This window comes from Phoxinus phoxinus, assembly GCF_949152265.1.
Source record: "Phoxinus phoxinus genome assembly, chromosome: 8".
Taxonomy (NCBI): Eukaryota; Metazoa; Chordata; class Actinopteri; order Cypriniformes; family Leuciscidae; genus Phoxinus; species Phoxinus phoxinus.
The window spans coordinates 20881330-20907359 of NC_136883.1; the positions used below are offsets into that span (position 1 = coordinate 20881330).

The window sequence follows — 26030 nt, forward strand, 5'->3', positions numbered from 1 at the left end:
ACACCTTAGGGGGGTTAAGCTCCGGGCCGCCAATAGACGTCGCGTCAGAAGTCCCCGTTATGCTTGTGGACAGAAGGTTTGGCTCTCTACTATGAACCTCCCTCTTCAGTACCCCTCGCACAAGCTTGCTCTCAAATTCATTGGGCCATTCCGCATCGTTAAGGTCCTTAACCCACTCAGACTTCGATTGCCTGCCAATTTCCTTTTTTTTCAATTTCCAAAGAACTTTTTTCGCTCCCGTCAGCCCTCTTCCTCTTGTGCGCCAGGTGGCGCACCTTGAGGAGGGGGTACTGTCATGATCCTAGTTCTCTTACGTAGAGTTCTCTCGTACTGCGTCGAAGAACGCTACGGGAAAGATATTTCTTTGTCGAGATTGAAGCCAAAAATTAATCCTTAATTTTGTAATATTGTAAAACGCTTTTCTGAAGCATACAACCTAGGCGGAGCAATACAGCTCACCCATTGGCTGCTCTGCCAGAAAAGCACAGCCTATGCGAGGCCAGGACGCTGACCAATGAGGGCGCTTCGCGCCCTTCTGCGTCACCTCCCGCCCAAACAGGCGTGGCCTAGGCCTATAAATACGAGCATAGCTGTCTAACACGCCGATTTTCTAAAATTCACGAGCTACACGCATCGTTGGATTGGATTCGAGCCGCCACAGCCGTTTGGAACAAGCACCTCAGCAGGACGCGCCTCTTACCTGAAGCCGCTGGTCTTCGCCGCCTTCAGCCGCCGTTCCCTGCTGCGCTTCTCCGGCGTGGAATATCCTTTACATTATGTGTGTGTGTTTTGTGTGTGTGTTCGCCGTCGCGACACACAGTTTTTCCACCACTAGAGAGCCGAGCGTCTTTTTCAAGATGCCTCGCACCTCCTGTGGCTCGTGTAGAGCCCCGCTCAGCGACAGGGACCACGTGCTTGTGTTTCCTGCCTGTGAGTATCACGCAGCTTCAGCTCTCGTCGATGGCGGCTGCCATCGCTGTAATTTGATGCCTACGGTGACTCTGCGGACTCGCCTGGCGTTCATTTACTGAAGCTGCATCTTTTCCGCCTGCTGTAGTGCCGCGCCGTGAAAAGCGCCGTGCTTAGCAGAGCCCGGAACCTCCCTTCACCACGAGGTGCTCGCCGCTGCTGCCGCCAGCTTCTCCGCCCGCTTCGCTGGACTCTATGATCGACGGACAATGGCCGCTGTGTGCCGCCGCGTCCGTCATGAACGAGGAAGGTGAAGCCGCGTCTGTGGAGGAAGACTGCTTTTCTCTCCCGCTTCGGATGGGCGAGCTCCGAGGATCTCCCCTCCCCCGCCGCTCATGAGCGTCGACGGAGAAAGACCAGCATCGATGCGCTTACCGGCTGGATGGCTGTTTTTCTGCAGAGGAACGTACGTTACCGTCCTCACGACCCGCGCCCTTTTCTTCCTGAATTCACGAAGAAAGCGCGGAGTCCCGGAAAGCCCCGTCTTTAGCCAGGATGCGCACTTCTGCTTCGAGGGAAGCTACAGTGTTAAAATCCCGCCGCGGCCGGATTTCACTAAAATGTCTCGCTCGCACAGTCCCAACATACGCGACCGTGCCAGTGTATTTTGCAGTCACCAAATCAGCATCAATGCTCGTTTGCCTGCACACAAACGCCGTTTTCACGACGCCCCAGGTAAATCTGAAAATGTATTTTCTGGTGTCCCGGCCACGGCCGATGGTGTAATGTGTGTATCCGTAATGCCCACGACTCAGTGCCCATTCATACACACAAGCACAGCCCTGCACAATACAGGGCTTGCACACATAAAATCGACTCGTGTCGATTGTGCAATACATGTAAGTTAGTGAACGTGCCCGCTTTTTAGTGCCCACAATCACTACACACTGCATGTCCCGTGGTTTCTGTAAAAACGAAACGAATGCACGGTCAGTCGGGTCTGATAGACAGTACTCTCTGTGCTACACGGTGTCCCGGCCACAGCCGATGATGTAATGTGTGTAACTGCAATGCCCACGACCCAGTGCCCATTCATACACACAAGCACAGCCCCACACAATACATTGTGCACTATATGTAGTGAGCGTGCCCGCTTTCAAGTGCCCACAATCACTACAAGCTACATGTCAACATGGTTTCTACGGAGCTCGCACCGCGTGCTCTCTCTCTCTCTCTCTCTCTCTCAGCTGAGAGAGCTGAGCGCGCGCGCGGGCTGCCCGCTCGATAAGCGCGCCCCCGCATCACGCCATGTTACAGCACACGACTGCTCTCGTGTCGCCGCCATTTCGCGACCAGAGCCCGGTTTTTCAACCCGTGCAAGCACAGCCCCGTACAACACAGGGTCTGCACACATAAAAACGACTCAGGTCGTTTGTACTTTACATGTAGTGAGCGTGCCCACTGTCCAGTGCCCACAACCACTACACACTGCACGTTCCGCGGTTTTTCTGTAAAAACGAAACCAACGGACGATCAGTCAGTTCACAAACACAGTATTCCCGGTGTTATAAATGTGCCCGCTACCACGCGCCCACATTTATTCACAAATATACGAGCCCTACGGGCAGCCCCGTTCAACACAGGGTTTGCACACTTAAAATCGACTCAGATCGATTGTGCTTTACATGTAGTAAGCGTGTCCACTGCCAAGTGCCCACAACCACTACACACTGCACGTTCCGCGGTTTCTGTATAAACGAAACTAACGAACGGTCAGTCAGTACACAAACACAGTGTCCCCGGTGTTATAAATGTGCCCGCCACCAAGCGCCCACGTTTATTCACAAGCATAACGAGCCCTACGGGACTCGTCCCGCGCGCTCTCTCTCGACACAGAGAGCCGAGCGCGCGCGGGATGCATACTGTGTTAAACATGCCCCCCCGCCTCACACGCCACGGCATCCATGTTACAGCACACGGTTGCTCTCGTGTCGCCGCCATTTCGCGACCAGGGCCCAGATTACATTCAACCCCTAGTCACACGTGCAGATGCATAGGAAGGACTTCCCGGGGTCTCAGAATGGGTGCTAGAGACTATAAAAGAGGCTATTCGCTACAGTTTCATCGACGCCCTCCCCGTTTCACGGGAAAAGTCGAAACCACGGTAAAAACAGAAGTAGCACATCTACTTCGAGCCGAAATAGCGAAGCTATTGAGCAAAGGGGCCATAGAGCCTTTATCTCAAGCTCAGAGCGAAGGGGGTCTGTACAGCAGATATTTCCTGGTACCGAAGAAAGACGGGGGTCTCAGACCCATTTTAGATCTAAGGCGTCTGAACAAAACGCTAACAAAGCGGAAGTTCAGAATGCTTACGACCAGAAGTATCCTCGCGCAAATTCGCCGAGGAGACTGGTTTATGGCAATAGATCTGAAAGACGCGTATTTTCACATACAAATTGCGTCACGTCACAGGCGATTTTTGAGATTCGCCTTCGAGGGCCGGGCATATCAGTACACAGTCCTGCCATTCGGCCTATCCCTAGCACCTCGTACATTTACAGTGTGCATGGACGCGGCGCTGGCACCCCTGAGACTCCGGGGCGTTCGAATTCTGAACTATTTGGACGATTGGCTAATTCTGGCTCAATCGCCGTCAGAACTCGCTCACCACAAGACACTAATACTCGATCACCTCGAGTGCTTAGGTCTGAGAGTCAATTGGGAGAAAAGTTCACTGTTTCCCAGTCAAAGGATCTCCTTTTTAGGACTGGATCTGAACTCACTGTCTATGACAGCACAGCTGTCATCACAGCGCAGGCGAAATACCCTGCAAATGGCGAAATCCTTCCTCAGCGGCCACATAGTGCCACTCAGGAGATTTCAGAAAATGCTGGGCCTCATGGCCTCAGCCTCAACAGTGCTGCAGTTGGGCCTGCTGCGCATGCGCCCACTACAGTTCTGGTTGAGAGCGCGCGTACCGCGCCGAGCATGGTTACACGGTCGCTATCGCCTCAAGGTCACTCAGGAATGCATTTCAGCCCTGACACCATGGAGAGCGTCAGACTGGTACCGGTCAGGTGTAAGCCTGGGGACTTCCTCGAGCCTGAAGGTGGTGTCCACGGACGCGTCCACCTCAGGCTGGGGAGCACTGCTCGTCGGCAGTCCGCTCTTTGGCCAGTGGTCAGAGCGAGCCGAACTACCGCACATAAACTGCCTGGAAATGATGGCAGTGGACTTTGCGCTGAGGCGCTTCTGTCCCCGGATAAAAGGACACCACGTCCTGGTCCGCTCGGACAACATGTCGGTAGTAGCCTACATAAACCGCCAGGGTGGCGTGAGATCCCGGAACCTATTCAGGTTAGCGGAACGCATACTGGTGTGGGCCCAGCACAACCTGCGCTCGTTAAGAGCAATGCACGTGCCAGGCCACTTGAACGTAGGCCCGGACAGACTCTCACGGAACAACGTTCCCACGGGAGAGTGGTCCCTACACACACAGACAGTGCGTCTGCTGTGGAAAACGTTCGGCAGAGCGGAAATAGACCTGTTTGCAAACCAGGAAAACGCTCATTGCCCAGAATTCTTTTCGAAGAGCGCGAACGCGCTGGCCAGAGTCTGGCCCCGCCGCCCGCTCTATGCTCTTCCTCCTGTCTCACTCCTGCCTCAAGTGCTGGAGCGTATCAAGGAGAGCGGATGCTCAGTACTGCTAGTTGCTCCATTCTGGACGAATCAGACCTGGTTCCCAGCTTTGATGCGACTGAAAAGTACTGCCCCGTGGCCGATTCCAGTGAGGAGAGACCTCCTCTCACAGGCCAAGGGCTCGATTCTGCATCCTCACCCCGAGCTTTGGTCCCTACACGTATGGGCCATAAACGGGTACCCGCTAACCTCCCAAGAGGAGTGTTAGACACGATCGAACAAGCTAGGGCTCCGTCTACTAGACGGCTCTACGCTTCCAAATGGTCGGTGTTCTCTGGATGGTGTTCAGATCAAGGTCTGTCACCACTTCAGTGTGGAGAACCGGAGATTCTCTCCTTCTTGCAAGAGCTATTGGATAAGGGAAGAACCCCATCCACGCTCAAAGTCTATGTGGCTGCCATATCAGCGTTCGTTAATCCAACGCTTGGCCGTTCACTAGGCAGGAACGACCTGGTGGTCCGCTTCCTGAGAGGCGCCAGGAGGTTAAACCCTCCAAGGCCTCCTTCAGTCCCCGTTTGGGACCTTTCTACAGTGTTGAACGCTATGAAAGGGGCCCCTTTCGAGCCGATTCACTCAGTTGACATGAAACACCTGTCTCTCAAGACCGTGTTTCTTTTGGCTCTCGCTTCAGTGAAGCGTGTGGGAGACTTGCAAGCGCTCTCAGTGAGAGCTTCTTGTATGGAGTTCGGGCCAAACGACTCTATAGTCGTATTGAAACCGAAGCATGGGTACGTGCCTAAGTCCCTCAACACACCGTTCAGGGCTCAGGTCATCTCCCTGTCGGCCCTGCCGGCCTCAGAGGACGGAAATAGCTCCCTTTGCCCGGTCAGGGCATTAAGAGCTTACGTGTCCCGCTCCGCTGTTTTTCGACAGACGGAGCAGCTCTTTGTTTCGTTCAGCGGGCGCTCCAAGGGACGAGCCGCAACGAAACAGAGTCTGTCTCGATGGGTAGTGGACGCCATTGCGCTAGCCTACGCATCTAGAGGCTTGGAATGCCCTTTGGGCATCAGAGCACATTCCACGAGAGGCATGGCCTCTTCATGGGCTTGGTATAGCGGAATCTCGTTACATGATATCTGTATGGCGGCAGGCTGGGCCTCCCCGTCTACATTTATTAGGTTCTATAACCTAGAGGTTCCTGCGTTGCAGGCTAAACTGCTCTCGGTCTAGAAGACTATGTACAAGTGTTCCTGCCCCGCACTGCGGCCCAGGTCACTTCAATGGTAATATGTACAAGTGCTCCTGCCCCGCGCTGCGGCCCAGGTCACTTCAATGTCTAATATGTATAAGTGTTCCTGCCCCGCGCTGCGGCCCAGGTCACTTCAATGTTTAAGCATCACTCACTGACAATGTGTCCCATGAGCATGCTATTACCCCTCATATATATCTATATTTACATATATATGCTATTATGCCTTAAGAGGCACTACTATAAGGGATGATGCTATTTTAGCCGCTCTCCCTATACTTCTTGGGGTAGGCACTTGTATACCAGGGCGCGCGCGCCCTTAGGTGTCTGTGTCGGTCCAAGAGCACGCACGGCGTTTTACATGGGGTTCCCGTAGCGTTCTTCGACGCAGTACGAGAGAACTCTACGTAAGAGAACGTACTCGGTTACTAACGTAACCTCGGTTCTCTCTAGGAGAGGGAACGAGTACTGCGTCTCATGCCGTGCGTGTCCACGCTGCGTCGCTTCATTGACGAAAATCGGCGTGTTAGACAGCTATGCTCGTATTTATAGGCCTAGGCCACGCCTGTTTGGGCGGGAGGTGACGCAGAAGGGCGCGAAGCGCCCTCATTGGTCAGCGTCCTGGCCTCGCATAGGCTGTGCTTTTCTGGCAGAGCAGCCAATGGGTGAGCTGTATTGCTCCGCCTAGGTTGTATGCTTCAGAAAAGCGTTTTACAATATTACAAAATTAAGGATTAATTTTTGGCTTCAATCTCGACAAAGAAATATCTTTCCCGTAGCGTTCTTCGACGCAGTACTCGTTCCCTCTCCTAGAGAGAACCGAGGTTACGTTAGTAACCGAGTACGTTCTCTTCTTCTCGGTTTTCTTCCCTCTGCTGGTCATATTATGTCATACCTTCTCTTTCCTTACATTCTCGCACACACGCCCTTTGCCTCTTCCTCTCATTACCGTCAGCTGGCTCTCATGATCTTCTCATCAACGCACCTGTTCTCTATCTTACCCTTATGTCCACGCTATATCTAGTTCTCTCTTTCCTGTCGGATTATTGTTTGATCTTCATGCAAGTTTATGACTGCTACAGTTACTTCTCTGAAGTTATTCCTTGTCCTGTCCTGTCCTGTCCTGTCGTGATTGTCTGTAAAACGGTACTATTATCTACGGCTGTGTTTACCGCTTCTGTGCTGTATCCAGTCTTCTCCATGGAGCATAGCAGAGGGTTCCTCATCTCACCTGCGGTCCCTTCCTCGCCGCTTAAGAGCTATGCGGGTCTCCGGCTGAAATCATCCAGACTGGTTGGAAAGAGCAGCGGAACACTGTCCAATTACCTTTTGTGAAAAGACTTTCTGTTTATTCAGCCTGAGTGGCGTTGCCTTATTTATCCATTAAAAGAGATTACCTGCTTTCGTCTCTGGACCCCTCTGTTTCTTGACAATATGTAATGCTAGATAAGGTTAGCTAGTACATTATTTCAGCAACATGACAAGCCAGTGAATTAGCAGGTTTTAATTGTTGCTTTGGACAGTGCGTGACATTTTATCTGTAGATAGAGTTTTGACACCGAGTCAATGGGGTCCGACGAGGAATTCACCCACACAGCGTGTAGTTCTTATAAAATGAAACAAATCAAGCAGGGATACTTACTTGTCAAGCAGAAATATGGCTAACTCTGCATCGGTTTTTAATCCTTTCAGGACACGTAACGATAGCTCCCTCCACCTCTGAAAAGCCGCTCCGATGTTTACCTTCGTTTTTATTTATGCTCTGTCTAATTCTTTATTTTTTTCGCTTGTTTATCGTCATCGGTCTTTTCCCGTTTACCCGTCTTTGTTGTATGAGCAGGTGCCACTCGAGAAATTGGCAGTTTTGTTTGTTTGTCCAACATTAGCACAGCTGCGGCACACCAGCAATCTTGATTTTGAACTGTACGCGATGTGCAAGAGAGGGGTGTGATCAGCGCTGTAGTGTACATGCCTCGGACTCTGGGTCCGTATGAATTAGCTCAAATGATCTATAGGGAATTTTAATAACTAATCATGAATATGATTAATATATTGCATATTACAGTTACATTAAATTATCGAAATTGAAGATAGACTATATGAATATATGAATAATCAATCACAACGAATTATAATTCCTCATTCATACATCAATAGTCTTATTTCAGATCGATTATGAGATAATCTTTAAGGGAAATTATGATCATCAAATCGGTGTTGTCCAGCAACGACGTAAGATTAAACTATCAATTTCTCAATAAAGTTATCCCTTACAAACTCCAAGAAATATTAACTTTCTGGCCGTGAACATTAATTTTCTTGTGTTTATAAAATTAAAACTACTTAATGTAGTAAATAATGAGCGCGGTAGCTCTTGGATCTATCTCATTGACTTGTAATTATGCACATTTACACAGAAGCAGTCATATAATATATAGTTTTAATAAATGCAAAACTACAGAATATAGACTAAGTACTACACAAGATATACGGTTTATATGTCTATGTACATTTACTTACAGGTGAACAATAAGACAAACGGATAACAAATGAGAGAAGGAGAGTTGGAGAGAGAGAGAGAGTGAGAGAGTGCTCTGGGGCACGCGCTCGACTTGAATGTGGGAGAGAGAGAGAAATAGACCACGAATGATCAGAGAATAGCAAAATCACAGACCTTTGGAGAGCCAACAAATCGAAACAAACCTTAAAACATTAAACTCGTTTGAGTTAATACTTGCAAAGTTGTTTGTATGTATGTCTGAGAGGAGCGCGCGTTCTCGTTCTGAGGCGCGTTCTCTCGTGGAGCCTCGGACAGGGCGCATGCTCTCGTGTCTCTGGGGCGCGCTGGGCGCGGGATGTTTGAAGGCTTCTTGAAAGTGAAGTTGCTGAAGGAATAATTCACGCTAAATTCGTTCACTCTTAGGTGAAGGCGAATTTTAAAGAATGTATGGCTCCCACCTCCTTGGGCACGAGTAGCCAATCACCTTCAGTGATATGGGAGCGGGAACCTTTCTTTGTCTTGTGAGAAGACCCCCTTCTGGCTTGGGTTACAAAAGTGTGTGACAAACTTTTCGGCTCCAGAAATATGAAATGTGTAAAACAATGTACATTACTGCATTCTGCTATCAGAATTCGACTCCGTTAGGTCTCAAGATTTAAAATGATATGAAACACATCAGGTTTACGGTTAGGAATACAACGTTTGATTATTATGCATTAGTATAGACATTTAAAGTTCGATTAATGTTACACTAGGACATATATATGCTTTCCTATGGTTTATAAACACATCTTAAGGCGAGACACTACAGGTGAATAGGGTACAATTTAAAAATAATAGATATCACCATGACACTTCCTCAGTTGATTACTTACACAAGTTCATAAAAAAAATGTATTACAAGTTTTTGAAATTTGTATGTTTAATTATGCAAATTAGGTATTATCTCATTAAATATGCACACTTTTGCATATATTTTCGGTAGATAGATCTGAACATATGATAAAGCCAGGTGCAAAATTCTTTTTTCATTTTGTTTACACACAAGATGAAAAAAGATGTTCAGAGGGATTTCAGGATATATGCTTTCATTACCTAGGAAATCAAAATATACTGTCCATAGCCTTAAAAAAATCGATTTTCGCCATATTTTTGGGATTAAAATGTCCCATAAATCAGGCCAGGAATGATTTATTAACAAATCCCTCTGAACATATCTTCAGAATACTGCTAAGTGTATAACTGGAAAATTTGGTGTACATAGGTGCTACATAGGCTGAGATGTTTATACTGGAGAATGACAAAAAACCCATTTTGAGAAAAGGGCATTTAAAGATTTGTTATGTAAAAAATCATACTTTTTTAGTGGAAACAACTATTTACTGACACAATATCTTATCAAATAATTAGCAACAACAATACAAACCACCTAAATCACATCAAAACTTATAAACACAGCATTTATGGCCTTTAACTGAGCAGAAAAACAGTCAAAAACACACATCTAAGTGTCAGAGCACGTCACGTGATGCATCTGAACCAATCACGTTGTCAGAAATTGACATCAGCCAATGAGATTTCGCTTTTAGGGTTAAATGTCCATTTTACTTTCACGATTGGTTGCTGATTAAAAGGAAATTACCATATTTGGACCCGACAGAATTGTACAGCAGAGATAGAGCTTTCCAGACATTTGCGTGATTAAAGGAAGAACACAGAGATCGCGGAGCAGCGCGTTGATTTAGAACGCCAGCTTTTGCTGAATTTCGGAGAAATCTATAGACGCAAATAGACAAAGTGTAGTGAAATAAAGACCTAAATGTGTATTTTGGACTTTTTTTCACCACAAGTCTGAAAGAAGACATGTTATTGAAGACAAATAGCCTAAAATCTCAAAATTGACCAGTGAAAAAAAAACGATGTTTTTGCATGCCGTGTCTCGCCTTAACACAAAAAGGGATATATTTATTACATTTAGGAGTGACTATGGTAGTAGTCCTTTTCTCTGTGTGAGGACATGTGGGTGTCTTGGCGTGAGGAATGTGGGGGTGTCACATTACATGTCTCTTTGTGTGTGTGTGTGTTGGAATGGACGAAAGAGACAACGCTCTCGTCTGGTCACACAACGAATGAAGTGTATTAGTGAATCACGATTCACTAATTTGACCAGATGTCATAGTCAATGTTGCTACAGCGCGTACACGATAGGGGTGTGCAAAGCAGCCGCTATTTGTATCTGTATTTGTATTTGTTGAGGGGGGGAAAGTATTTGTATTTGTATTTGTATTCGAGTAAAATTCAAAATAGGCGTAAAAATCGTAATCATAAAAAAAAAAATTGCGTTACACTTCTAATTTACGTTATGTGTAAGTATTCTTTAATTATATCCATTATAATAATTATGGATATGCAATATTGGTTGATGTTTTTCCATAAATCCAGCAATGAAACAAGGAATGTCATTGAAAAGAAAATAACATAACAGCCATTACCTCATCATGGTTAAACAACAACTAATAAAATACCATTGTGAACATTATGAAGCCTACAGCCTACATCTTGCTGTCTGCAAAAGACAGAGTAACTTACGTACCATATAACTCCCACACGTGCGTACAATTCGACAAAACTACACAAGCATTTTTAAACTTTTTAACCAAACGTTAACGTTACTCTGTCAACAGCCTATTGTCTAAATTACCGCGCTAAACAGCTAGGCTACTGTACGTAAACAGAGCGAGCATGAGAGCACCCGACTGCAGACGTCAATAATGCAGCGTAATGGAATAATCTCCCGATCGCTTCTCGAAAGTTATAAACTGCCTCAGGAACCCAGTTAAGGTACAAACATCTATTCAACAAAAATAGTGATGGAGTTAAGTGTTTTTTCGATCAGCCGAGCGCTCTCTGTTGCTGTGTGGACTGTGGAGCAGCCTGTGTCCGTCACTCTCTCACTCATCCGGGCGTCGTGCACTGCGGTCTCATGAGGAAACGCAGCTTTTTGAAATAAAGTTTTTCTTGTTCCCGAATACAAATATTTTTTAAAGTATTTGTTCGAAATAAGTATTTGTAAAAAACACGTTATTTGTGCCTTTCCGAATACCGTATTCGGGTTCGGCTCCACCCCTAACGAGCTTGATTGACACTGCTAAGACATTCCTCCTAGCTCTGATTGGTTGTTTCTGACAGGAGCGGTGCATTTCTGCAAATGGCAATAGGACCACTGGGAGGAGCCAGAGGAGCTTGCTTTTTTCACAGATTATCTGTCTCATATTCTACTGTCAGGACATAATGACTGTTTTAACAAATATGTAAAAAATATATTTTTTCAAATGTTACCTACTGAAGCTTTAAATGTATTTTTGGTCACTTTTAGACAGAAAGTCTAAAGAAGATTAGACATATACAGAAAGATAATACAAATATAATTTCACTCACCAATCCTATCACATGAAGCAAATATCCGTTCCTTCTTAAATGTCCGCGCCAGCGAGCGCGCTGGGCCGTTTAGTGAAACTGAAGCATATAGCCTATCTAACGGCAGACGAAGAAAACCGTAAATCTTCATTATGAGTCCCAATCATAAATAAAGTGCATGTTCACAATAACAGTTTAAATAAAATAATGATTTAAACTATGTTTTACTTCTGATATAAACATTTAGATTAAATATGCCATTCTCATTAATGGAGTTAAACACATAAACTACAAGAAATTTACTGAGAAGTTCAAACATTTTTTATATTCAATAAATATAAATATTTGTTGTGGATGCAATGCTTTTGAACATTTTTCCTCATGCTGTGTTTTAATGTTTTAACTAGAGAGATAATTGCTTACCATGATAATAGCAGATTGTGCAAATATAATGCAAGGTCTATCTGTTTCCATTAAAAATATAAATCAATTTGGCCAGTGGAAAAGATTGAGAAAACTTTCTCTGAAATGTATTTTACACTATTTGATTTATTTATTCAAAAACAAGGCAAGGATATGCTACTAATTTGTTTTTATTAATGTAAGGTGACGGCACATCCGTATTTCATATTTTCCTAATGTCTTGTACCTTTAAACATGTTATCACGTGGATGAATAATCATATGCAAATGATATGCAGATGAGGATATGCATAGTGAAAGTAGGCGTTGTAAGCTCCATATATGGTTATTTCGGGGAGGAGACGCATGTGCGCACAATCTTCCGCTGACTGGTGAGTCAAAGTGAATTCTGCGCAGGATCTGGCGTGCACACGGTTTTATAAGTCTATTTTATAAGTATAATTTTTTGCACATGCCATTTTTGGCTTTTGGGCGCACGTACACTTTTAGTAAGGATCATGCGCACAGTTTTATAAATGAGTCTTCTGAGGTCTGACTTGAGTTTGGTGGTTGTAGATAGAAAGCCCTTGGAGGAGGTACTGTTTACATTTGTTTCAAGGAATAATAATAATCAAGCCAACATAAGCAAACGAAAGAGTGAGGTGAACATCAGCATTTCAGTTGTGACAGTTGTGAGATTTCAGCAGGACTGTGAATCACAAAATCCTCCACTAAGCTTTTTGGATTTATTGAATCAGTTCCATGTTTGGCAGTACAAGATGCTAAAACTGACATTAAAAATGTATCCCTTAAATTTGACCTTGAAGGAATATTCTGGTTTTGACATTCTGACTTAATATCTACTCATCTGTTGCATGCTGTTTATTTTTTCACAGAATATTTCAATACGTCCTTCGACTTGAAGTTTGTGGAACTCAACTCAATGTAAATAGTGCTTTAAGGATAGTTACATCATGCCTCTTACTGGTATCCTTGCATGGATACCAGCTAAAATATTACCATGGTCATGACACAAACCTTTAGATATTATATTGTGGAAATAACTTTGCACAGACAGAGTTGGTAGGCGATTATATTACTTAAAGCAACACTAAAGAAGATTTTTTTTACCTTAAAATAATGTTTCCAAAATCGTTTCAGCGGTTCATCAAGTCGTAATAGGGTGAAAGGCACTTCTGCCTTCGCTTTGCGGTCCTATATCTGCTATAACCACACTATGTAAGTTTGCCAGTTCGGGTCGTGTTTCTGTAGTTCGAATGAGACAAGAAAACTACAAATTTGGCTTGCTTTACGTCAAGCGTTACAATAGTACTTTATTTTGTTTTTCTTCATTTCTGATGTCGCAATACATCATACTTTCATGAAATCATGCAACATACTCTACCTTGTCTGTGGACATCGTTCATTCCAAAGCTGGTGCTGGATAAACAGCGAGCGTGCGTGCGACAGTAGGCTGCGATAGGCTACATTATTTACGACAGCGGTAGGCCTAATGGACAATTCCGCTTCCAACCTGTAGGGCGACCGAAGAGGAAAAGTTATTTAGTGTTGCTTTAAGAGTCACGGCTATATTTTTCTGTTCACTAGGCTTCCATTATAAGCATACGTTCCCCAACATTTTTTTAAATAATGCAAAGATTACTGTAATGTTTATATTTGTGTGTTTACTTACTTACTTAGGCCCATCACTCCTCCTGGAACATAGGCCATTGGCAACAATTCTCCAGCGGGCACGGTCTTGGGCTGTCTTTTCAAATTGAGTCCAGATGATACCACTCTTCTTCAGCTCTGTCTCAGTGTCTCGCCTCCAGCTGTTCTTGAAGGTTCCAAGTGAGGGACTGGCGTGTCACGTTATTCGTTGGTTTACGTAATGTGTGTCCAATCCAGCCCCATTTACTCCTCCCTATCTGCTGGGTGATGGCTTCTTGATTGGCTCTTTGCCAGAGCTCCTCATTGTTGGTATGGTCAGGCCACCAGATCTTGAATGAAAGGCATCCATTGGTGAAAGTCTGGATCTTCTGCAGTGTGCGCTTGGTCATTCTCAATGTCACTGACCCATATCGGAGAACAGCATTGGATTTGAAAATCCTAATTTTGGTTGCTTCTCCTATCTCTTTGGAGGCCCAGATGTTTTTGAAGCATGATGAACACCGCCCTTGCTTTGCCCACCCTGGTGACCACATCACTGTCTGTGCCACCCTGTTTGTCCACTACACTCCCAAGGAAGACAAAGGAGTTCACTTCCTCAAAAGGCTGTCCATCTAGCATGACATGACTGTTGTTTGCTGTGTTGATCTTTACCTGGGTCTTCTTCCTGCTGATCTTAAGGCCCACCTTTGTTGAGACCAGTAGTGATGTATTCTCCTGCATCTGGGAATGTCTGTGGGAGAGAAGTGCTAGGTCATCAGCAAAGTCCAGATCTTGTCGTTTCATATGTAGCTTGACTGATGCTAGCACCAGGTGGTGGTCCGAGGCTGCGTCTGATCCTCTCTTCACCCGCACATCTTCAAGCGATCGCCGGAACTTCTGGCTGATGCAAACATGGTCTATCTGGTTCTCCGTGGTGTGGTCAGGAGATCTCCAGGTGGCCTTGTGGATGCGTTAGTGTGGGAAGACACTTCCTCCGATGACGAGGCTATTGAGGGCACAGAGGTCAGCAAACAGTTCCCCGTTCTCTTTCATTTGTCCCAGTCCCTGGGTCCCCATCACCTCCTCGTAGCCTGTATTGTCTGCTCCTATCTTGGCATTAAAATCACCTGTTAGGATGGTAACATCCGTGATGCTGTGTTTGTTCAGAACATTCTGCAGCTGCCTATAAAACTCGTCCTTCTCTTCTTCTGCATCGTTGGTAGGAGCATAACACTCCACCACATGGAGCTTAAACCTCTTTTGCTTGGTGGAGAATGTGGCAGTGATGATTTGTGAGCTGACTGGTTTCCAGCTAACCAGAGCTTGCTGTGCCTCCATGGACAGCTTGAGGGCCACACCCTCTGTGTGAGGGGCATCCTCCTCCTCGTATCCAGAGTACAGTACCAGTACAGTACAGTACAGTACAGTCTATCCAGTTGTCAGCCTCAACTGACCGGACTGTACCCACCAAGTCTCGCACAGTCCCATCTATGTTGTGCTATGTTGTACCCCTCCATCTCCCTTGGCACCTGCGCTGCTTTCCCAATCTCGTACATCGTGCGGATGTTCCAGGTGGCAATCTTGGTATTGATTGAATTTGTGTGTTTAGGATACATAAATTGCTAGCGATTAAATTATCCTAATAGATACTTTTGGAGTCAATCAATGTATTAAAAAAATGGCATGTTTAAAATTACATTTCTGTAAGGGGATTTACAGTCAAAGACCCAGAGCCAGATATGATGAATGAAAACCTGTTTAGTACGGAGTCAGAATTATAATAAATTAAAGAAAAGTTTTACTGAAGATAGTTTGCAGTTTCATAAGCAGAAGTCAGCTTCAAGGCTCACAAAGAGTTTGTAGGCCGCCCCACTTACAGTTACAAATATCAGAGCAGTTATACCATACACCAAGGTCTAAGCTACGTCCTTGCTTCAAGTTGCAATTTCTAATTGGCTAATAAATAGATAAACATAGAAATGTTTCACACATTAACAGATAGACTAAATCATATCTCCATCGACTATGCAGCTGACACTCGGACCCTGAAGTTAGGCAGGTTGTGACCTTCCAGGTCGCAGATTTGGGTTGCTGGCCACCAACATATCCAGAACAACAACTCAGTCAATCTCCAATAGTGTCAGTGGTTCCTTAATCTGTAACCAAAAAGATTAACACACACACCGACACACAGCTTTTCCAAGGTTTGATTTGGTCAGGCTCTAACTATAAACAGGAGAGTCCTCTCAAAACATGCATTCTTTTTCTCAAGGAGATGACACTTTTAAAATAAAGACTTGAAAAAAAAACACAGTAAAGTAAAGCTTTAACTGAGAAATGGTCCCTTAAACTATATACTTCAATGACCCATGTGACCATAGCTGTAAAGGTACCCTAGAAAAACAGATGTATATATTGACATGTTAAAGAAGTCCTTCTGGATAATAAGCAAGCCCTGTTGCTGCATTTATATATCAAATACTGACATTAGAGAATACATGAAAAGAACATTTCAGTAATCACACTGGTAATTTCTATAACAACATAAAATATCATAAGCCTAGAGAAGTCAATCAACTCATGTGATATTTAGAAGGAAACATATTGATTAATACCTTGATTATGATCACTCATTACATATACATTGAAGCAGCATCAACCCCCTTCATTTCCATCACAGGATAACTGGAAATTTTAGATGGGAAAACCATTTAATTTCTAAAAGTCCATTATACTGAAAAAAAAAAAAAAACAAAAAACCAGCAAACTTTGTTGGACTTCCCAGCCTAACTAAGAAACCAGCTAGACAAAAGTTAAGTTATAGAAAAACCCAAGTACACAATTAAACTGCAAGTTTTCAAATAGTATATTTCATACGCTGTAGTTTTTTGGATTTACATGGAATATTTCTGTTTTGGTGACTTAAAAATAAAACATATCCCTGGAAATATTCAAATTAATGTCAATACATCATACAGCACAGTAGTCAATATTGTGATATGCTATTTGCCTGATATATGTAAGCATGGCTAATTTGATTGCATGCTGACTGTAAGCCAAAAAAATTAGCCAAAATCTTTAATATACCTAGAGAGAGGCATCCATTAACATCACCATTAATCTCTGTGGCAATTAGTTGGCTGGCACAGGATTCCTTGGAAGAACATCACTGGTTTGCAGCCATCTTTGCTCAGGGCACTCAGTTCTAGGAACACATTTTGAGCTGTAAATGTCATATGACAGATCACTCTGGAAACATGGAAAAAAAGCCCCTTGACAACACTGATTAGCTCATGGCAGCACAAGAACACGAACAGTCCCATAACTGTACAAAAACTGGCACTGCACAGTAATCAACACTAGTGTTTGATCTTATGCGTCTTATTATATACATATATAATAAGGGCTATGCGTGTCATAGAAATGACTAGAACTGACCATTGACTTTCAGGACGTGCTCTTTAAAAGCGAAACTCAACTATGGTCGCCATCACATCATTAAAAATGCTTCAGATATTTGTTTTTTTTTCTCTAAAAAGCTGAATAGATAGAGGCTGCGTCTGAAAACTTAGGCAGCTGAATTGTTGCCTCACTGCCCTATCAGGCAATGACTTTGCAGGCTGCGCTTGAGCATGAAGGTACCTCACGAAACTGATTTTAGAAAGACTTTTGATAAAGCGCAACTGTTTAATGATCTACGGCAAAATAGAGCGAGCTTTGGTGTTCCCGTCTAGTGGATATCAAGGGCACTCCAGCTTGTGATTGTGACCAGATGCTCATCAAAGGGTTACAGGAGTCCAAGAGAGAGCTAGAGCTGAAGTGGAAGCTGACCCCGGGAAGAGATGGAGGGCCAGGTCCATGGAGTGGAGGAAGGAGGTAGTGCAGGAGGCCAGGGCCGAGCAGGCAGTACAAGTGGCCAGGGCGGAGCAGGATGGGTTGAAGACCATTTATGTGGGGCTGAAGGCCACCACGGTGGAACAGATGACCACCACGGTGGAGCAGATGACCACCACGGCAAAGTAGACCCGGCTGAATCCCCACGGCAGAGCAGAAGACTACCACAGCAGAGGGGCCTGAAGACCACCCACAGCAGAATAGAGGACCAACATGGCGAAGCAGACAGAGCTGGTGACCAGCACAAGCTGGCGGGGCCGAAGACCACCACGGTGAAGCTGAAGATCCTCAGGGCAGATCTGGAGGAACTGGAGACCACCACGGCTGATCAGGTGAAACTGGAACATAGAACACAGAGAGTTTAGGAATGGCCTCTGTGGCCATCATACATGGGCAGACAGAGAGTTCATTGACGACTTCCGTGGTCGTGTCAGTACATACAGGAATTTCATGGATGACCTCCGTGGTTACATTGAGGCAGACATGAAACTCAGGGATTTATTTATTTTTATTTATTTTATTTTTTATTTTTAAACAGGAAAAGATTAAAGGTGTCATGTGTAAAAATTTAGGAAAAATATCCAAAAAATGAGCTACACGCATCAAAAGAATGAGAAGAAATAAGGGCAATGATGTCATTAAAAAAAATGTCAAGTTATAGTGCAGCAGAGATATCAACCTTAATTAGCATTAGCATTACTAGCCACGGCCCGACAGGTGTCGTAATACCAGTTTCGGTCATGGGAGGCGGTATGCGGGGCACATAACCACCAGCCAACCTGCAATACACGAATAACTCGCACGGCTTGTGGGCGTACTTGAACCTGATGTCAATCGTGTGGAAAGTACAGCCCACTACTTCATTTCAATTCAGGGAAGAGAGCGGAAGGATGGCTGAAGCCCTTGGCAAGAGACCCCTACCACCACCACCCGCTGCAGGGGAAAAAACGCGCTCTGAAGCACAAATCAAATCAGATAAGAAAAGGACCGCTCGTCACGGTCCGGGCTCGAAAGCGCGGGGGATGGCGAGCGAACTGCAGGTTATAGCCCTGATTTACAACGTTCAGCACCCATTCTGACACACCCGGGATCGCTTCCCATGCTTTCGCACGCATAGCTAGGGGCAGAATGGTCTCCGTGTTCTGACCGGCGCACTGCGCGGGTTCGAGAAACTGAAATGGAGGTATCAACGCGGCGCGCGCGCCCTCATTGTTTAAATATTGCTGCTCGCTGACGACAGCAGCCGGCTGTTTCACATTCAATGACTCGGTCGCCAAGGACGGAGAACAATTTGTGCCGTGAACAGGTCATTTGTAGCCTAGTGTATCTTTCAACAGTGTTCGTTTTTTTTTTTACTATAGTAGAGATGATCGGATGTTTACTGCATCACTCGACATGGAGAGGTTGGGTAAAGTAATAATACAAGAGCTTCACGGTTATCAGATACAAGCATTCAACGGCCCTGTAGTATATACATATATAAATATAGGTTATTTGTGTTTGCACACGTGATATCAGGAAGCAATGTAATAACGTGTAATATCTGGTACTTCTGGAGACTGCAGGGAGGTAGCAGTTCTGGAGAATGGTGGCACTGGAGGCTAAAGGGTTTCCGGTGGTTTGATGCTTAATTCTTAGCAGATCTTTTGCTATTAATTTGCGCTTTTTCTTTTCAACACGTTTTTTTGCGGCCCTGCTGACTATTATTGAAAAACGGCTTGATTGTCCGAAGGTCGTGCTTTAATAGTTTTTTCCAATTTACTTTAGTAGTAGTAAAAATCTGCCTAATAATTATGCACATCTGAATTTAAAGTGTTTGCCACTTTAAGCCACACCTTCCCTCATTAGTATTTAAACATCACCTGAAAAAGATTATACTAATTAGTAAGTGTAATGTGGTTTGGATCTGGAAAAAATGTGCTTGGAAAAAATTATCAGAATATCCACTGTAATAAAGAACAAAGAAACAAAAAACAAGCATTATTTAGCTGAGTTGCATTTTGTATACATATCTCAAATCACCTTCTGAAGATTGAATGCATCTTGGAAGGCAATTAGATTTCATTATGGAGATGTTTTAATTTTTGTACCAAATAATAAGAAATTTTGATATCCCTAGTAGTATAATACAATATTACCTCATTAAAAAAACTTTGGCCAATTTGTTATGCTCTACAAAAGTTAAATATACATTTTCATTGTTATACATCCGTCTGGGCAGTGTACCAAACCAAGATCATAGTCTAAAAGTTGAGGACATCTGATTTTGGTAATAATAGTCGAGTCCCAAAATAGATAAATAGCCCTGGATAAGATGCAGTAGGCATTTTTGAGGAAAAGTACTTCAAGTGTTGTTTCTATATGATTTTTAGGTGCTGAATCCATTTCTGCCGTATAACAAGTTGTAAACATCACTGTTTTGGCATAAACAATAAAAACAAAATAGCTGACAAAAAAAAAAAACGTTTTAATGCATTTATTGCAGTTTAAACATTAAACATTAGAAATACACTGTGCATTCTCAGAATATTTAAACATGTAAACAATGAAAAAACAACATTAACATGAAAGGGACAGTGTTTAATGTTTAAATGGCTGCTGGAACTCAACAAAAAGAAATTTCAACAAAATCAAGCAACAACACTGTGATCACAGATATTCCAAAAGTTATTTGTTCATACAAGTATCATTGGACTTTCTGCATTTGCAAGATGCAGTGCATGGATTAGGCTTGCAGCCGCATCGGGCTGTCTTGCACCCAGTGGTACAGGCACAGGTGATTAACTCCTCACAGGCATTTGGAACTGGGGGTAGTGACATGAGTTGAGGAATAAGGGAATTCCCCTCTGTCTTCCATCCCATGGTTTCAGGGGGTGGCAGAACTGGCTGCTGCAAGTGGGCCTGCCGCCAGACCAAAGCCTGGAAGTGAGAGCACTGAATGTGGAAGTAGAGAGTGTCTCTGGTTGGGGGCAGTCTTTCTATTGTCATGCCCTTGACAAACATGCTTGCTCGAACTTCATTGATGTTATCAGCATCCTTTACACCATAGAGTTTGCAGAAAAACTGTTCTGCATTCTGAATGGTGTTGTCACTCAGTTCAGGACCTTCGCCAAGCCCCGTTAGTAGATGTGAATACTCTATGAAAACTTCCCAGCAGTCTTCTTTGAATGTCCTGCAATGTATGAAGTTGAGTCACTCCCAGTGAGAGCATGAAAACCAGGAAGTAGCTCGAGGACCTGTGGCTCCATCTGCAGTTGTTCCACTACAGCATGAACAGGGACGTACTTTCTCTCCTTTGCTGTACCTGTCTTCATCCAGATCTTTTGGCATGGCATCATGTGGAAGTTGGCAATCAGCAGTACCAAGATGTCGGTGTCTCTTGCAGAGACAACAATTTTTGATGCTTTGCTTCTGATGCAGTGAAGGATAATTCTTGTTTCTGCTTCTTCATGTTTAGCTTCCAAGCTGTCAGTGTTAAGGGTTGTATTCGATGCTTCAACCCTCTCTTCATCGCTGAAGCCACCCGCAGTAACTATAATCTTGGTGTCTGGTGCTCTCACAATCAGCTGTTGTGATAGAAAGCGAGCAAGGTCTGCCTTGTTGTCCTCGTGAGCGATAAAGTTATCCCATTTTGTGGGAAGAGGTAAATCTCTGCCCTCAACTGGTCTTCTGAATGCCACCAAGCCTCTTCCACGCTTTTTACGTGTTCCACTCTTGATTGAGTGTGTGTGGTAGCGATCAAACAGAACATCAATTCGCTGGAACTGTTCTCCACTTCGGAGAACAGTTTCCACAAAGATGTCTGCCAGGTCTCCAAAAGTCTTTGCTTCTTGTGGCTTCCCAATAGCAATGACCAAAGCTTGACCATCAACGATAAGCATTGATTCGTCTTGTAGGTCTGTTGCACCAAGGTGGTTGGGACATGGAATGTCAGTAGTCAAGACCTTAGCAAGTATCGCCTTTGAACCGAACGAAGCTGCCCATTAACTTCTGCCAAGGACAGAGGTACAACGAATAGTTCATGCATCATAATGCTTTTGAGGTTGACTGGGCGTCCTGCCTCATATGCAGCAATGAGGCGCTGTAGAATGTTTCTGTCTGCCTTGACAGTTTTTGCCTTCCCAGTAATTGGGTCTGACTGTTGAACTTCAAACAGGGAAGCAAAAGTCAAATACTTGTTCTTTTTCAGTTTGTCCCTGAAAGTGACTCTTCTCCCCTCAGATGGCAACAGCCTCTCCTCTACAAATGTATCCAGTTGACTTTGGCCTTTCTGTGTAGCTGTCAACAGCTCATCTTCAATATCCTGGGTGGCAAAGTCTTTGTTTGCAATGTTTTGCACTGTCTGGGGCAGGTTAATCGAAAAGAGACCAAATCTCTGCAATACTGCAAGCAAAGCATCTTCATCTATTGAGTCCCGTTTCATTCTGCCCTTTGTGGTTTCATTGTGGATGTAGTCATCATCTGTATCCAGACTAAAGGCAACTTTTGTGTCATGGGCAATATGGGATCGGAAATTGAAAGACAGAGCCCATCTGCCAAGAGCTGAAGATGTCTTTGTGATACCAACAATTCCTCCTCCCTTTTTTCCAATACAGCCTAGCCACTCCTGACTATGATCGGGATCCACTTGGTTGAAGCGATGTAAAGAGCGCTTGACTACAAAGTTTCCAGCCTCAAACTCCTTCTTCACAGGCTGTGGAAGTTGGTGCATCTCGTTCAGGTAGATGGTCCCCCACCGAGCATAGTTGATGTGGTTATACCGCATGAAATATGGCAACATTTGCTGGAATGCACAAAGGTGCAGGTCCCAGATTCCGTCCCTCTGTGCGCGAATGAAAAATAGAAGAATGTGAACCATCTTCATGTAGCCCCACCAAAACATGAAGTTTGGGTTGTTGTTGGCTTTAATGTAGGCCTCTGTGACTGCTTGAAATTCTTCAGAAGCAAGCAATGTCACAAGATCTTCTACAGGGCTGTTCTTTGTCTTATCCAGTAGTTCGTGGTCATGATTCCTGTCTTCCAGAAAGCTAAGCAGCTGAGGCAACAGAATCCTCCACATGGCCTGCAGAGTGATTTTGTGAGCTCTAATTCCTTTGTTGTAAGACTTCCCTGCCATAACTTGGGGCGGCAGTGGCTCAGTGGTTCATGTAGGTTGTCTACAAACCGAAAGGTTGGTGGTTCAATCCCCGGTTCCACTTGACCAAGTGTCGAGGTGTCCATGAGCAAGGCACCTAACCCCAGCTGCTCCCGACGAGCTGGATGGCGCCTTGTATGGCTGACACCGCCGTCGGTGTGTGAATGGGTGAATGTGAGGCAATATGTAAAGCGCTTTGGTGGCCATTGGGTCTGTGAAAGCGCTATATAAATGCAGTCCATTTACCATAACTTGCTCTGCAGTTTTGGGGCCTAGTAGGTTGCCTTCAACCCATGCTTCCAACAATCCGGATGATTGGACGTGCTTGCCGATGACTTCCATGAATTTTAGGGCAATGTGCAGGCCACCTAATCTGACAACAAGGCAATCCAGATAGTCATAATTTGCCCACTTCAACTCAATTTACAGAACAATGCTTCATCTGCTGTGATAACAACGTGATGATGCCCTAGTTTTCTGGCCACATGTTTACATCTCAGCACAACAGTATTCAGTGTATCTAGGTCATGAGCAGGTGCCTTGATAATGGGCATGTAACCAATGCTTGTCATTTCAGGTGACCTTTCACTGTGATTTTGGTTAAAGGTTGTCCAGCCTTGCTTCATGTCTCCTTCATCCTGACGCTTGAAAAAGAATGCCATGTCTATGGCAGTTGCTTTTGCAATTGATCCATTCTCATCTGATTTTTTGAACCACTCCTTCTTTGTTTTTTCTGTTGATTTTGGACAGGCTTTACCTTCTATAACTCCAGCTGGAAAAAGCATCTCCATCACCTCAGGGACCTGAAGGCTTTCCATTTTTGATGGTCTCAAATCCTTCATCATCATGTCACCTTCGGGACCACGTTGCCATGCTGCCATCTGTGTAGCATGGAAGGTGTTCTTGCCATCAAGGGTTGAATCATTTATGTCAATGTGTGAATCTGCCAGGTACAAAGTTAAGTGGAGTCACTGCTCCTGTCACTGAATCCATGGTTTGCTGGGTTTTTTTCTGCCATAGCAGTATCAACCTGCAACAGACTGTGATAGCTGATAGTGTGCCCTGCATTGTGAAACAGTTTCACCAGTTCCTTTGATCGTGTGGCTTGGTGCAAGGTACAAGCTAGTCCCACATACTTGGGTGTCCAGTGTTTTCCACCAGTTACATTGTAGACAAGATCTTGGGACACACTTAGAACTCTTGTCTGAGTATCAGCTTCCTCTCTGTCCAAGGTGATGTCTTCATCATCTGGGCTTCCTTCCAACAGGTTGTGGCCACCAAACATCAAACGGACGAACATGAGAACGCTTTCAGGAACACACGTTATCATTTCATCTTGATTGACAACAAATCCAGTGTACTTTGGGTGCGCAAGTATGTCTGCTCTTAATTTCAATGCAACATGTACCATTTCCAGGAATCCCTCATCAGGAGACTGATATATAGGAATTGCACAAGACTCTTCTTCCTCTGACATGAGATTTGAAAATGGCACATGTCCAAATTTTCTGGGAACAAGTAACACATATTGGTTAGGTACAGTTATGAAGTCATATGAGTCCTGTGCATATAATTTAAGTTTTTCTTTAAATGTAGCTCTCCTGCTTCTAAATGAAGCTGGTACTTCAACATTGGCCTTTTCTGCTAATTCACAGTATCTGTTCCACACTTCAGAAAGTTGAAGGACATGTCCTTTCTTTGCAGATTGTCTGATCTCCGTGAAAAGCCATTCCATAGCTAGATCAGTTTTTTCTGAACTTTCTTTGGTCTTTGACGCATTTCGCATAAACTTCTTTAAGCAGTTTGCATGGTATTTTCCTTCCGCTGCAATTAGGTCACTAATACCAGCTAGACGCACATGGGCCTCCTGGTCATACTTGGACAAATCCAGGATCTGATCACTCATCTTAAATGTACTCACAGATGACAGTGTGTCTTTCACTTTTGTGTCTTGGCAGAAGATGCAAAGATCCCACTTGACAGATGTCGTTGAGCTTCGCAGCATTGTCGCTGATGTACTAGGTTCACCACTTTGTGGTCTAGAAATCTGCTTTTTCCTTTGTAATCTTTCAATGAGAGTCTTTCTTGTGAATAATGAGAAACATGACTTGTGCCACAACAGCGGATTAACATCATGTAAAGATATTTCCTTGATTCGATCGATTGCAGGCTTGCTGTCTATATCACACAGTTTCTCTCTTGTTTGGGAAGCACATTTTAATGTCTCAAAGCCCTTTTCTCCAGCCTTCACTAACCTTTCCCTTTTACTTTCTTGACAGATGAGACTTTCTTCTAAATTTGGGGACTGGTGAATCCGCTTGAGACTTCAAACAGCTTCCATGATCAGGCGAATCAGAAATGCAAACTGGAAGAAATTATATGTCTTATTTATAATGCTAAAGAGACTTCACTAACATATCCAAACGCTGTTGTCCCTGTTTTGGTGGCACTGCATCAAATTTGTTACAAAAAGGGCTAGACATTTGATCTCTGCAAAATGCTCATGGCACTATTTAACTTGAAGTACAACCAAAAACACTGTTGTTGTTTTTTTAATGCAGTGGTCAATTGAGATTTTGTGTTATTTTGCTTCCTTAACTTGTATTCCTTCAGATCAGTGCAAAGAAAATGCACAATAATACAAAGCACAACTATTAATTTCACTACACTTTGTCTATTCGAGTCTGTGGATTTCAATTCCGATATAAAAGTTTAGATTATGCAAATTAGCACATATTTAAATAGATAATGCCTCATTTGCATATGTAAACATGACATTTCAGAAAACTTGTAATACAATTTTTTTTTGTCTCTATGTAAGTGAAAAACTGGAAAAGTTTTATGGTGATATCTATAACTTAAAAAATTTACCCTATCCACCTGTAGTGTTTGGGCTGTGAATAATGCACCTATTGTTTCGATAACAATTACAAGAAAATGGGACCCTTAATTCAATGTTATACGGTGGATCCTTATTCAGGAGACATTGAACTTTCTAAAAATGTGATAACAACTTTTCCTCAAAAATGCCTACAGGGTTACACAATCTTGAAGATTCGGACCTGACTATAAATGCATTTGGATTAAAAATCTCCATTTACTTTTCTTTTTCTTTTTTTGCCATCTTGACTCCAGATTGAAAATCTTTACTGTCATATTTTCTTAAACTGTGCCTCTCTCACAGTGAACTACAAAAAAAAAAAAATAAACAAATTAAAAACATGCCTCCATTTCACA

The 26030-nt window shown here is 43.9% G+C and overlaps 1 protein-coding gene across 1 annotated transcript in view; it reads right to left on the reverse strand.

The window, feature by feature from the left end:
• relt (RELT TNF receptor) overlaps positions 1-26030 on the reverse strand; it is a 470714-nt gene that overhangs the window by 250362 nt on the left and 194322 nt on the right. The gene's annotated exons all lie outside the window — the stretch shown is intronic.